The sequence below is a fragment of the Aythya ferina genome (assembly GCF_964211825.1).
Source record: "Aythya ferina genome assembly, chromosome: 4".
NCBI classification, from domain to species: Eukaryota; Metazoa; Chordata; class Aves; order Anseriformes; family Anatidae; genus Aythya; species Aythya ferina.
This window is the reverse complement of record NC_140300.1, coordinates 35,470,071-35,482,030: the sequence shown is the minus strand read 5'-3', so window position 1 is coordinate 35,482,030 and position 11,960 is coordinate 35,470,071. Positions and strand designations below refer to the sequence as shown.

General features: G+C 36.7%; 1 protein-coding gene across 1 annotated transcript in view; it reads left to right on the top strand.

Annotated features, from left to right (window-relative positions):
• The first annotated feature begins 8,251 nt into the window (after positions 1-8,251).
• Positions 8,252-11,960, top strand: part of LOC311436696 (uncharacterized protein) — a 65,296-nt gene continuing 61,587 nt past the window's right edge. The window contains exons 1-2 of the mRNA XM_084519056.1: positions 8,252-8,313; positions 8,704-8,780. The gene's annotated coding sequence lies outside the window, so the exon portion shown is untranslated. The remainder of the gene's footprint in view (positions 8,314-8,703; positions 8,781-11,960) is intronic.

Genomic DNA, 11,960 nt, shown 5'->3' with positions numbered 1-11,960 from the left:
TTTAAGTCATTAGATAGAAGCTAACGTCCTTAATAATGGCAGCAGTACTTTGCTTCTCAGGGTGATTGCTAACTGACCAAAGCGTTTCTTGGTTTTGATGGTCTACTGAAGATATAAACACTCAAGGGTTTCTGCAAATCATCAATAAAGCATTATGCAGCTTCTGCAGTACTCGGCCACTGATGTTGCCAGGAACACTCATATCAAACTATTTACGATAGCTGTGAAAACACCACCACCAGAGATCAAGTGAATATCTTTCTCTGCAATACGTGACTCTAGATTGGTGCTTCCAGAAAGTTACATTCAATGCAGTTCTGTCAACTGCATTACAGACTCATGGATTTTTCTTCCTGTCAGTTTTTCATAGCATTTTCACAATTGAACTTTTAAAATCACTTTGATATGCTCATTCTCTGTCTCTATGAGGTCTCATTAAGGCATGTGATCATTCTTGGAGGTTTTGCATGACTTCTGTGTATTACGGTGTTGGTAGGGAATATGTAGTTTACAGTGAATATTACATGCATTTTCATGAACATACTAATGACTCTGAGAAGTAGCAGGTGTAAGACATACTTAAATAGCAAAGCTACTCTAGGGAGACTGTGACTAGGGAGAAGTACACTGAGGAAGGGCAGCTTGTTTTCATAGGTTGCTCTGCAATGTGAGATCATTGTTGATGAGAGTTTTGTTTTTTTTTCAGAAAGGTTGATGGCATGTGTGAGAGGCAGCAATGAGAAACTGAGAATGCTAGCTAGCCAGATGCTGATTCCTGAGCAATGTTGTTTACAGTGATAGGTATATGCAATTTTATTGTTAAATACCACGATATAGACAGAAAGATTAGGAAAAGCAACCCTCCCTGACTGTCAGACATGGATCTTGACTCTTCTTTGACCTCAGTGCACTCAGACCCTGACTTAGTTTTATGAGTTTTTTTCTCATGAGGTGATAACTGTAAAGAAGAAACAACACCAACCATTATGACATTTTCTAACAGGGGAAGAAACGTATATAATGACATGTCTTGCATTGTGGCCTGTTACTGATGGTTTAATTGGAAATTTTTATTGGAAAAATGATGTAGGGGAAATAAAACCTCCAGCAAACAGCTTGCTTAATACTTTAACTGTAAAGCATAAAGAGAACAAGTTTCTAACTGGTAAAAATGTTTCTGAACTCTCACAAGGTATGTTTTGTTTGTAATCTTAGGGTCTTGAAAGACCAAATCATCAAGGCTGGTACTTAACACCCCACACTCCAACAAAATAGCCTTTCAGTCTAGGCAGGATTTTTTATGAGCAGTTTATAATCCATATCAAAATAAGGATTTATAAAGGAAGTGCTGACACAAATTTAGAACAGGATCCAATAAAAATGTTGTATGGCTTATGGAGTTCACAAACCTGCATAAGGTCACAGCTTTTGTCCTCAACCCCCACAACCTCAAAATGTGCTGTTGTGAGGTGCATGTGGATTTTTGTGGTAGCAAAGCCAAGCAAAAGAGAGAATAATTGAATTTGGCCTCTAATGACAGCAATGCAAATGTGTCAGTCCATGTGTTCTACAACCTTTGCTTGTATAGTAAGTGACATGATATTACATTCTGAAGAGTAAGAAACACTTTTCTGACACAGAAGGTTGGGGAGAAAAGTAAGATTATATGAGTTAAGTTTGAGTGAGTGACAGATGGGTTGAGAAAAACAGATTTATTTAATGTTATCTGCACTTAAAAACAAACAAAACAAATAAACAGAAATTGTGATGCATCTCGTCTCCTTGCTGATTTTCTAAGCAACGCAATCTGCAGCAGTGGTCCTGTGTGGCAGGAAATTATCTGAAATAATGAACTGGACAGATAGATTAAAACTGATACTCTTCTCATCAGCATCAAAAATATAGAACCTGCCAAAAAATTCTAATTGCAGTATACTCTGTCCAAATTAGTTTACTACTTGCCAAGGAGGGCTTTGAAATATTTGGCAGAGTCTTCCACCAGGAGAAAATTAAACAAGGGAATGAGGTGGAACACAATAAACAAACAGCCCCCACAATAAAATAGCAGGTTTGGGGGGTTAGTCCTTTTATGAAGAGCTGCTAACTGCATAACTCATACTAGGTAACTGCAATCAGAAATAATTTATCAGCGTTATCAGAGAGAAACAAAACGCACTTAGGTAAAAAGCCTTCCAAACTTAAAGGTGATTATTTTTAGAACACCTGCCTGAATACTATGATATTGACAAGGTGAATTGATATTTAAGATCAAATAAAATATCTTTCCATTCATTTACCTTGACGGACAAATATGACACATTAAATAATGTAGAGAAATGTCATTGGCTAAGCCAATTGCAAATTAAGCTCTCATGAATAACTCTAAAATATAGTTTTAAAATAGTTCCATGATCTTGGTTCACAGCCCCAGGTAACAGGAACCTGTCACAACAGTGACTTAAAGAGATTTATGATCTGGTATTAGCATGAAACTAAATACAATCAAAATCTTTCTTATTTTTCCTTTTTGTTTCCTATATACACACGGTAAATTACTAAGTATTATTTTGTCTTCATCTATGTATTTGTGAGATGGGAGTAGCACAAACACTACTCATAGGATGTGTCTGAAGAAGCATTGTGAGATTTTGTTTCAGTTCACAAGGTGTATACTGAGCAGAAAGATGTTAGAATACAGCTGCTAGTTCTGTCTAATTGGATCCCAGGCTCTATTTGTTGTAACCATTCTGTTTTTAGTATTCTAAAAACATTTTCAGGTTTTCATATCTATTATGGTGTCTTTGGTGGGTATACTTAAGCATAGTGTGCCAGATCAAAGGTGTATTTAGGCAAGATTTTGACTAGACAACATTAATGCCTGTGAGTCCTGCTTATCAAACAAAATCCACAGGAGGTTTGAGCTGCACAGCTAAATTTCAGTCCTTTAAGTAGATCTTCCTTCTGAGCTCTGCTACCTTGGCCACAGACTTAGCGTGACTCCCATTTCCTCCAACACCTTTTCTTTTCTCAGGGCTGGGAGTGGGAAGCACGAAGTATTTCTGGATCATGTGTACCTGGGAGAACTCTTCTATGAGAGGATGGAGTAGTACCAGCAATGGTTGGTTCCCTCCACCTATGCAGCTCCCAAGAGAGGTCAGAAACTGATTAGAGGACCCAGGTCAGAGATTTTTGAACTCTGAATTTGGCAGGCAAATGGAGGAGAAACAGTTTTATGGTACTTTGTTTTAAGATGTATTTATTTGTAACTGTGAAAGCTGCAGCTATATTGTGTTACTGCATCAGGATCCTAAGCAGATGTTTAGATTTTACAGAAGAGGGCATATGGAGGAATTTTTAGTTTTCCATAAAAAAAAAAAAAAAAAAAAAAGTTACCTCGTGTTTTATATACTGATGCTCACAAGAGGACAATCTATGTCATTACACCAAACTGTTTTAATGTAAAGATTTTTTTTTTTTCCTTTCTGATAAGGTTAAGTAAATCAAGATAAATGTGTAGTCTCCCTCCATAATACTGGAGCCAGCACACTGCATCATTTTTGAAGAAGCTTGAAAGGAAACGACATAGGAATTTCTTAGGGTAGGATTTCTCAGACTTTTCTGTAATGTGATCATAACCTAACAGAAAGATGATGTAACTAATCAGTTTATTCATTTCATAGTTGCATAGACTATCTCTTGTTTCCATTTACATTTACATAGCAAACCTGTTGTTGAAGCCTGACCAATTGGTATGTGGAAAATATGTATTGGAGGGAAGGAATAATGTTGTATTAGTTTTCTGTTCATATGATTTATTATTATTATTAATTTTTATACAAGGACCATACCAAACGTCGTTGTTCCTGCAAACCAGTAGAAAAGGCTCTGTGAACTCTGCCAGTCTCCACATTGCAATGTGTTTGTTGAAGAACGTAAATGGGGAGCATCTACCTGTATGTTTTAGTTCAACCCATGTGTATACTTTCAAACAGTCTCCCAGTTGTCCCCACTTTTCTTGCTTTGATATGCATTGGCAAGTGATCTTGGAGTACAAGAACTGGATTCCTTTCAGATGAAACTATGTTGGAAGATACGCTACAGCACTGGGGCTAATGTATTCCAGCTGATACAGGACTTCCAGGCCATGGGAAGACTGATCCAAAGTTTAACAAAAAAGCAAACCAAAAAATCAGAAAGGCCCAAAGCATTATCCCTCAAATGTGTGGAATTTGGGTCCTCAGCTACAACTTTTTCACACTTAAATACTCTTCACATTGGTGTGTAGTGCACGATAATGTAGATGTAAGTGTTTATTATTAGTAACCATTGCTTTTACAGAGTTCTAGCTTTAACTTGTTGAGATTACATATTTGTACACAGAGTTTTGGATCTGCATCACCATTTTTTCTATGTGATTCATGATGATTGAGACTGTCTTGAAGCCGTCTTAAAGAAGAAAATCCTTCTTAAGGAAGATACCTCAAGTTTATCTATCTCTATTTTGTCAGTGGATTTCAAGATACAGGAAAAAAAAAAAGAAATCAAAGTTACTCTATTCTCTGTTTAATATTTAAGTGATAGTTCTTTTGTAGAATCTGATTTGAGGTATGTATATATAAAGAATACCTGTATATAGGTGTATTTACCTACAGAAAAGGATGCTCAGGGGAAACCTTATGACTCTCTGCAACTACCTCAAAGAAGGTTGTAGCAGAGTGGTGGTCAGTTGCTTCTCCCAAGCAACAAGTGATAGGACAAGAGGAAATAGCTTCAAGTTGCACTAGGGGAGGATTAGGTTGGATATTAGGAAAAAAATTATTCACTGTTGTGAGGCATTGGAATAGGCTGCCTAGGGGAGCAGATGAGTCACCATTCCTGGAGGTATTCAACAGACAAATAGATGTGGTGCTTAGGGGCGTGGTCTAGTGGTAGACTTGGTGCTAGATTAATGGTTGGACTTGATCTTAGAGGTCTTTTCTAACGTAAATGATTCTATGATTCTGTGTTTCTATATGCCTCCATTTTGTCCAGAGACAAATCTCCAAACACTGGAATAGCCTTTCCAAGCATTGGGAAATTCTAAGTACAAATCTGAATCTTTCACTTGGTCTCATATATAACATTATCAGGAAAAAAATAAAAATAAATTCGCTTCTTACATGGGCCAGTTCAGGTTTTCTCATCTGGCTACTAAAGGAGCTCTGCCAGATTTGAGTTCTTTGCTGAAATACTGTTTCAGGTGAAGAGATGTGCATACTGATTACTTGCATGTAGAGATTATTGGGTTCTGATAAGCTTCAACTGATGACTCTATGCAGTTGATTGGCATAGTCATAAAAAGCATATATTTTTTTTCTGCATTATGAATTAGAGTGTACCAAGTGGCAGATACTCACAAAATTGTAGTAGGTTATTACTACGTCTTTGTAGAGGAATTTTAGACTCTGTTGTAATTGTCATTCTGCTTACTAAATCTTCTATGTTTTGTAAATACATAGGTAGCAAAACCACTGAAGAAAAGCTGTTTTCCTTGGTTAAATTAGCATTCTGGGTTGGATGTCACCAAACTCCCTAATTAAGTTTAGTACAGTAAAAGAGGATGATATGCATGAGACTGCAATACCATGCACACAGTACCTAATGGTACAGGCCAATAACACAAACCTGGCAAAATGTTAGGATAAGTATGCGTTATGGATGAGGCATTTTTGCTGCTGCTGCTGCCTGATATGACACACATGGTTTCCAGTAGCTAAATGTATGGCAGTTAGTTTCTGCATCCAACACTGCTGTTCTTCTACTGACTGCTTACATCAACTAGCCTTACATTTGTTTTATTGCTTCTGTTGTCACTTTATTTATTATGCTTTTATATAGCTTTATAGATGTTTGCAGCACTTTATAAAACATAGAATTAGACAACCTTGTTGCCACAACAAGCTTGCAATCAAAGTTCTGATCTTGCACTGAACTTTTATTCAATGTATAATCCCACTGAACTTAATGGGATGCCACACAAGAATAGAGTCTACAAACAGATCCTACTGTAAGGCTTGGTCTTAATATGCCAACAACTCGATACTAATCCAGAAGTTGAGGGTGAGCATCCAGGCAAAAATATGTCTTGGCCTATGCCATAGCTATATTCTCTGCCATTCATGTCACAGTGCAAGGAATCTGCTTTCTCTGGTTATGATGACCATTAATCTTTCTAAAATAAAATATGGTCCCTACTTCCATGTCTGCATGAACCATGTTGGCCTCATTTTGCTGGAGTCAAGTAATGAGAAAACACTCATGACTGTAACTAAAATGGTTTGAGAACTGGGATGTCTTAAAATATTTCTTAATTTTCTCCTCGTTCTGGCACCAAGGCAAATGGGTAGGTGAGTCCAAGAAAAATAAGAAATATCCAAATATTATTTAACATAAGTCACGCAGGTCCCGAATTCCCAACAAGATACATCAGATGTAATAGTTAGCACTTTGTATCCTTACAATGGAAAATAGCAAGTGTTGTAAAGCTGAGATTATCCTAAATAAGGATTGTTCAAGTTCTTTAGACCTCTGTCCACAGAGGAACTTGTGAAGTCTCATTGCTTGTGAAAGTAAGTCCATTGTATTTTAGTAGTATAAATCTGGAATTAGGAATTTCACAGCAGGTACCTGAGACTGAGAAGATTTTTGTCTCTAAAATTTGTTGTTTAAGTTTTGGAATACTGCTATGACTTCTTTGTTCAAATTCTAATACCGTTAAATAATCTGCACTTCTGGTCATGGCAATAATTTGGTGTTAGCAAGTGGTTGGCTTGAGTGGTTACTGATGGAATTTTATATATAGAAATATAAAGCATGTAGTTTATTGTAAATGTAAAATCCAGATAATTTAAGGCCTGAGTCTAAAATGTGGCTTAATACCTTTTGATTCCTTACCAGTTCTGGAATGATCTGGCAGATAATCAAGTCTCCAATTAAGATTCGAGCAATTCATGTTCTTCTAGCCTACACCTCTCTGCCTCTGTCCTAAAGAGCATGGAAAGACCACTGAAGGTAAGGAACTACCAGTAGTGGTCTTGTCCTCAGCCCTCCTGACAGAACAAAGTGAAGAAAGTGAAGGCATGTCAGGGTTCACCTCCAGTAGAGTTTGATTTGAGCAAGCTTTTAAAGCTGTAAAACAAGAGTGCAGTCCTGTTTACCCAGCTGCTTTAACAGAGGGAGCTACTGGAATTCACTATGGCACTTTGTGTGTCTATCTACATGGATTTACTCCAAAAAGGAGTTTATCCCAGGTGGGGATGAACTCCCCACTGAGCCCACCAGCTTGAATTGCTTATGAAAATGTTAATTTCTCATGTAATTTCAGGATTCTATTTATTTAGTTATTTTTGGTGCATTCTTTGTGTAGGGGGGACATAAAGAAAAGGTCTTATCATTTCACAATATAAGCCTGTCTTTAGCAATTGGCCTTTCTAGGGAGTGGGTTAATTCATATCTGTCTAACATGGAGTTGTTTGTGTTCAGTGCTGGACACTGTCAGACAAGCATGCTGAAGCAGTTGGGATCCGATCCATCATAACGCTTCGGATAGTCCTGAAGTAGCTAACAAATATCCCATGAAAACAGGTGCCAAGAATATCACATATATTTGGGCTGATACATAAATGCCCTATTCAGTTTCTTGTTTTCTCTTGTCAAACCCATTGTACCTATTAGGGTTTTAACTGAAATTGTTTTTGGTCTGATTTTTTTTGTGTGAAGCTTGCACAAGTTGAGGAGATATGTGGTATAGCTGCTGAATTTGTCCCTCTATCAATGAAAATAAGTGGTCTAGAAGGCCAGAATGGTTTGAACCTAACTTTAGCCATAACAAAGCAATGCTTCAAGAAAGACAAAGGAAAGGGATACAACTGACATCTCAGCTTCACATCAAACCAATAAAAATAATTTGTCCTGGGACGGCATTTAAAATATTCCTCTTTAATTGCAACGAGTGGGTCCTTGGCTTTAAACTATCTGGGACCAGTATAGGCAGACAGATTTTAACACCCAATGAGGCTTATCACCCAATTTCCAAAAGGGAATATTTATCCTATTTTTAGATGGTTTTTGTTTGCTGAACATTTCTGAAGATATGATCATATAATACTGATAGTACTGTATGCCAGAGTGGTGGAATCATTCCCAACCCTTTTCTTACATCTTTTTCTTATGTCTAGATTCCTATTTGGAAGAAGAATATCACCAGATTTATAAATGTCTAGCCCTGAAAATGCTTAGCAACTGCATGTAATCTGCATTTTTATCCTGCAAAGAGTAAGTAGAAATCCTTTGGGTGTGTGTTGTATATGTTAATGGTCTGGACTACTGCTTAGTACTTCAGAATAGTTCCTCACTCATTTTCTGCAGCCAACTACTTGTAGATCTTTGCAGATTTTAGTGCTAAAAAAAGCCCTCAAAATTGTAAACATGTTCAGTCATGTGAGAATCTATCAATCTAGTACATCTTGGAAATGCAAACCATATTCTGAAGGAAAATGATAAATGAGAAGACGGTATAAAGCTGAACCCAAGACTGTACTTGAGGCTTGCTTAGTCTTTTCTTGGCAAACACTTTAATCTTTTCTTCTGATACTCCATATCTAGGGTGCCAGCTGTGTGGGCAATATGAATACTTCTTTCCCATGTTGTATTTTTCTCTTGTAGGTTGCCACCCTTTTCAGAACACATCAGCAGAATTAAAAGGGCCGAGGGGGAGTTTTCACTTGCTTTCTGATGGCAAGGTAGGACTATCATGTATGTCTGACTAGTTTAAGGAATGACTGCTTGGTAATGGAGGAGTGGATAAAAAATATTAAAGAAAAGTTCACACAGTATGGAAAATATATTATGCTGTTGCTCTGAAAAACACAAATTATGTTTATAGTATGTATCATCTAATCTCTGCTCCTCACTCTTTCTTTCTTTCTGAATATCTCTGCTTCACTTCAGTTCCTTTGTTCATTTTATTATTAGGAACATTTACGGGAAAGAGAATTTATGGTCTCCTTCTGCTAATAAATGTTAAGGAATATGACTTAAAATAGGGAATACACAGCAGGAGATGATGAACTCTTAATAAACAAATATCCTGTTTTCATGCAAATATTCTTAGTAACACAAACAAAACAAACCAGAAAGGGAAATGCAGCCAAAGTGTTATACAAGCTGTGGTGTAATTAAATAGGACGGATTTCAGAATTTTCCAGACGCCAAGAAGAGTTTCAAGTTATCCTTCAGATTTTTCCAACTCATTCCTTCACATGGTTTCATCCCATAATGTTGGATGGGGGGTTGGAAAAGGAGAATTGGAAGAATGACAAAGTAACCTGAGAACTTTGCAAAAATTCTTAGTGCCTGTCTTGCTCCATATCTTCTCCTTGACAAGAGACTAACCTTATAACTTGGCAGATTTTGTTGCTTGATGGTTTTGGAGTTTTAAAAGTTACCAAGGTCATGTTGTGATTATTGTTCTGGTGGAAATACCATCTCCCTCCATAACCATAATCATGATACTGTCTGCAAAAGGTATTGATGCTACTTAATTGGCATTAACTCGAACATTTGTCCATATTAACATGCTGGAATAAAATTCAGCAGTTTTCCTAATGGTGTAATAGTGGCATAAAAACTGGGGAGTGATTAATGAGAAAGGAAAATCTAAATCATACGGTCATTTGGATACAACAAATAGCATGTCTGAATATGGCCAAATTCTCCCTACACCTACAAGCTAAGGGGACAGCTGTAATTACAGGAGAGGGGTCCCAATTTTGGAAACAATGAATAAAGATTTGGAAATGAAAATGGATAATTATTGATTGTTACCTTCTGGGCCACTGCTGTGGCCAAAACAGCTGATATGATCCATACACAAATAAGCAAAGGAATCTCAAGACACATTTTATTTGGTCTTGATACAGTGGTTATTGGGTTCTAAGTGTGCCCAAGCATTAAGTTTTCAGGTTGGATAGTCAAAATCTGATCAGAAAACAAATGCCAGGATAAAGAAAGCATTAGGAAATATCTATGTTTTGCATTCATGTTTATATTGTTTAGTCTTACTATGACAAGGTGTTATTGTTGATACATACTTCTAAGGTGAATAAAACTTGAAAATTGGGATCACCAGTCTAGCAGAGAAAGTTGTCAGAAGATCCAATGACTACAAGTTGAAAACTTGGATAAATTAATATTAGAAAGAAGGAGCACATTATTAATTATCACTGGAGAATTTTCCTAAGGGTTGTTGTGGAGTCTGTTACACTGCCATTTTTTACATCACAATTGTGTACTTTGACAAAAGAGAAGCAAAATACTCACTTTCATCCAGAGTGTATTGTTTTCTTTTTGGGACAGATGTACCATCTGTCCCAAAGAGTAAATTAATGTCAATTTTCTCTCATTTTGGACTATGTAGATCTTAGCCCAGACTTAGTTTGTGCCCAAATTCAGATATGAACTTTGTGGCTAGTCCTTATCTTGTTTGTATATCAAACCAAAGCCTATTTCATGAAAACTCTTGAATTTCACAAAGTCATTTATGTAGCCAAAATTTGCGTCTGGCTCAAAACCTTCTATTGTGTTGAAACACTATATGGTTTCAGCTATCTTTAAATCTGGGGAAAGTCTGTACTTGAACTTCACAGTTTGAGAGCTTCTGTTTTTTCTTTGTTATACTCATGGGATTGCAGGCATGTACCATGCATACTGTTGTATAAATGCCTCATGGTTCCTGACTTTGTCAAAGGAGGAGGTTTTCTATCTGCTGAAATGTTGTGATACACTTACCAGGTTATAGCCAGAACAATCATATCATCCTTGGAAAGAGTATGGGACAGATATAACTCACTGATAATTTTGAATCATTACAGTCTTTTATTCTTTCCTACTTTTACTAGGTTTTATTTACATCGAGGGAAAATATCTCTAAGAGTAATAATTTGCAGGAATTTTGTTTGAAACTGTAGTAAATTTGCTTGATGGGTACATCATGATACTGGGCACACTTACAAGAGCTTAGTGGTGCGGTCCTGGGATGTATAAGGGAAATGGGGCTGTTCAGGTGCTTGGAGCCAAGCTGCAAACTCAGCTCCTCCAGAGCATGCTGGTTGTAAGTACCCAGCCTGAGAGACATGCATGTGGATATTTCTCCCCTTCCTAGGTGCTTTTTCCTCTGAAATTTGTCACATTTGAAATATTAAGAATAAATCATTTCTTCACTGTTCATCTTAAACCTGCTAAGAATAATACAGGGTGTCTGGCCTGGGCCAGCAAGTGCTGTCCCACATAACTGAAGGCCAAACACATGGCAGGTTTAGATGGCTTGAATAACATCTACTCCAAAGAGCATTTTGCTGCAGGTGCTGTAAGCCTCACAACAAACATTAGACCCCACAGTATAAAACAGAATGTCACAACTGTACTATATCTTCTATTTCCTTGGCATATAATTGTCATTTAAGCAACATGCCCACCATTTGCTGTGAGCCTACTGATAAGCCTTTTGCCTGGTTCTTGAAGTGAAATAATCTGACAATTCAAAAAATCTCTGTGTTGTACCATTGAGTACTAATGGCCATTAAAAAGTTCTTGGAATCATTTCCTTGGTAATTTTGAACCTATTAAATAGGCTGACCTTTGAAGTTTAAAGGCAGGATGATTTTGGATGAAGGTCCCCTTTTGCAATTTATGCCATAAATCATTTTACATTTTTCATTTCAATGTTGATTAAAAATATTTATTCTAGCAGGCTTCTGGCTTTTACTTTTTAAAACAGTAAAATTGATTAAATTCCTTTAATCAACTTTAATTCTTTTCTTTCAGAAAATAAATCCAAATATACAATCTATTTTATGGCAAATTCTTGATATATTTTATTCTTTCACATGATGTATGTAATTGATGTATGTTGATGTGTATAT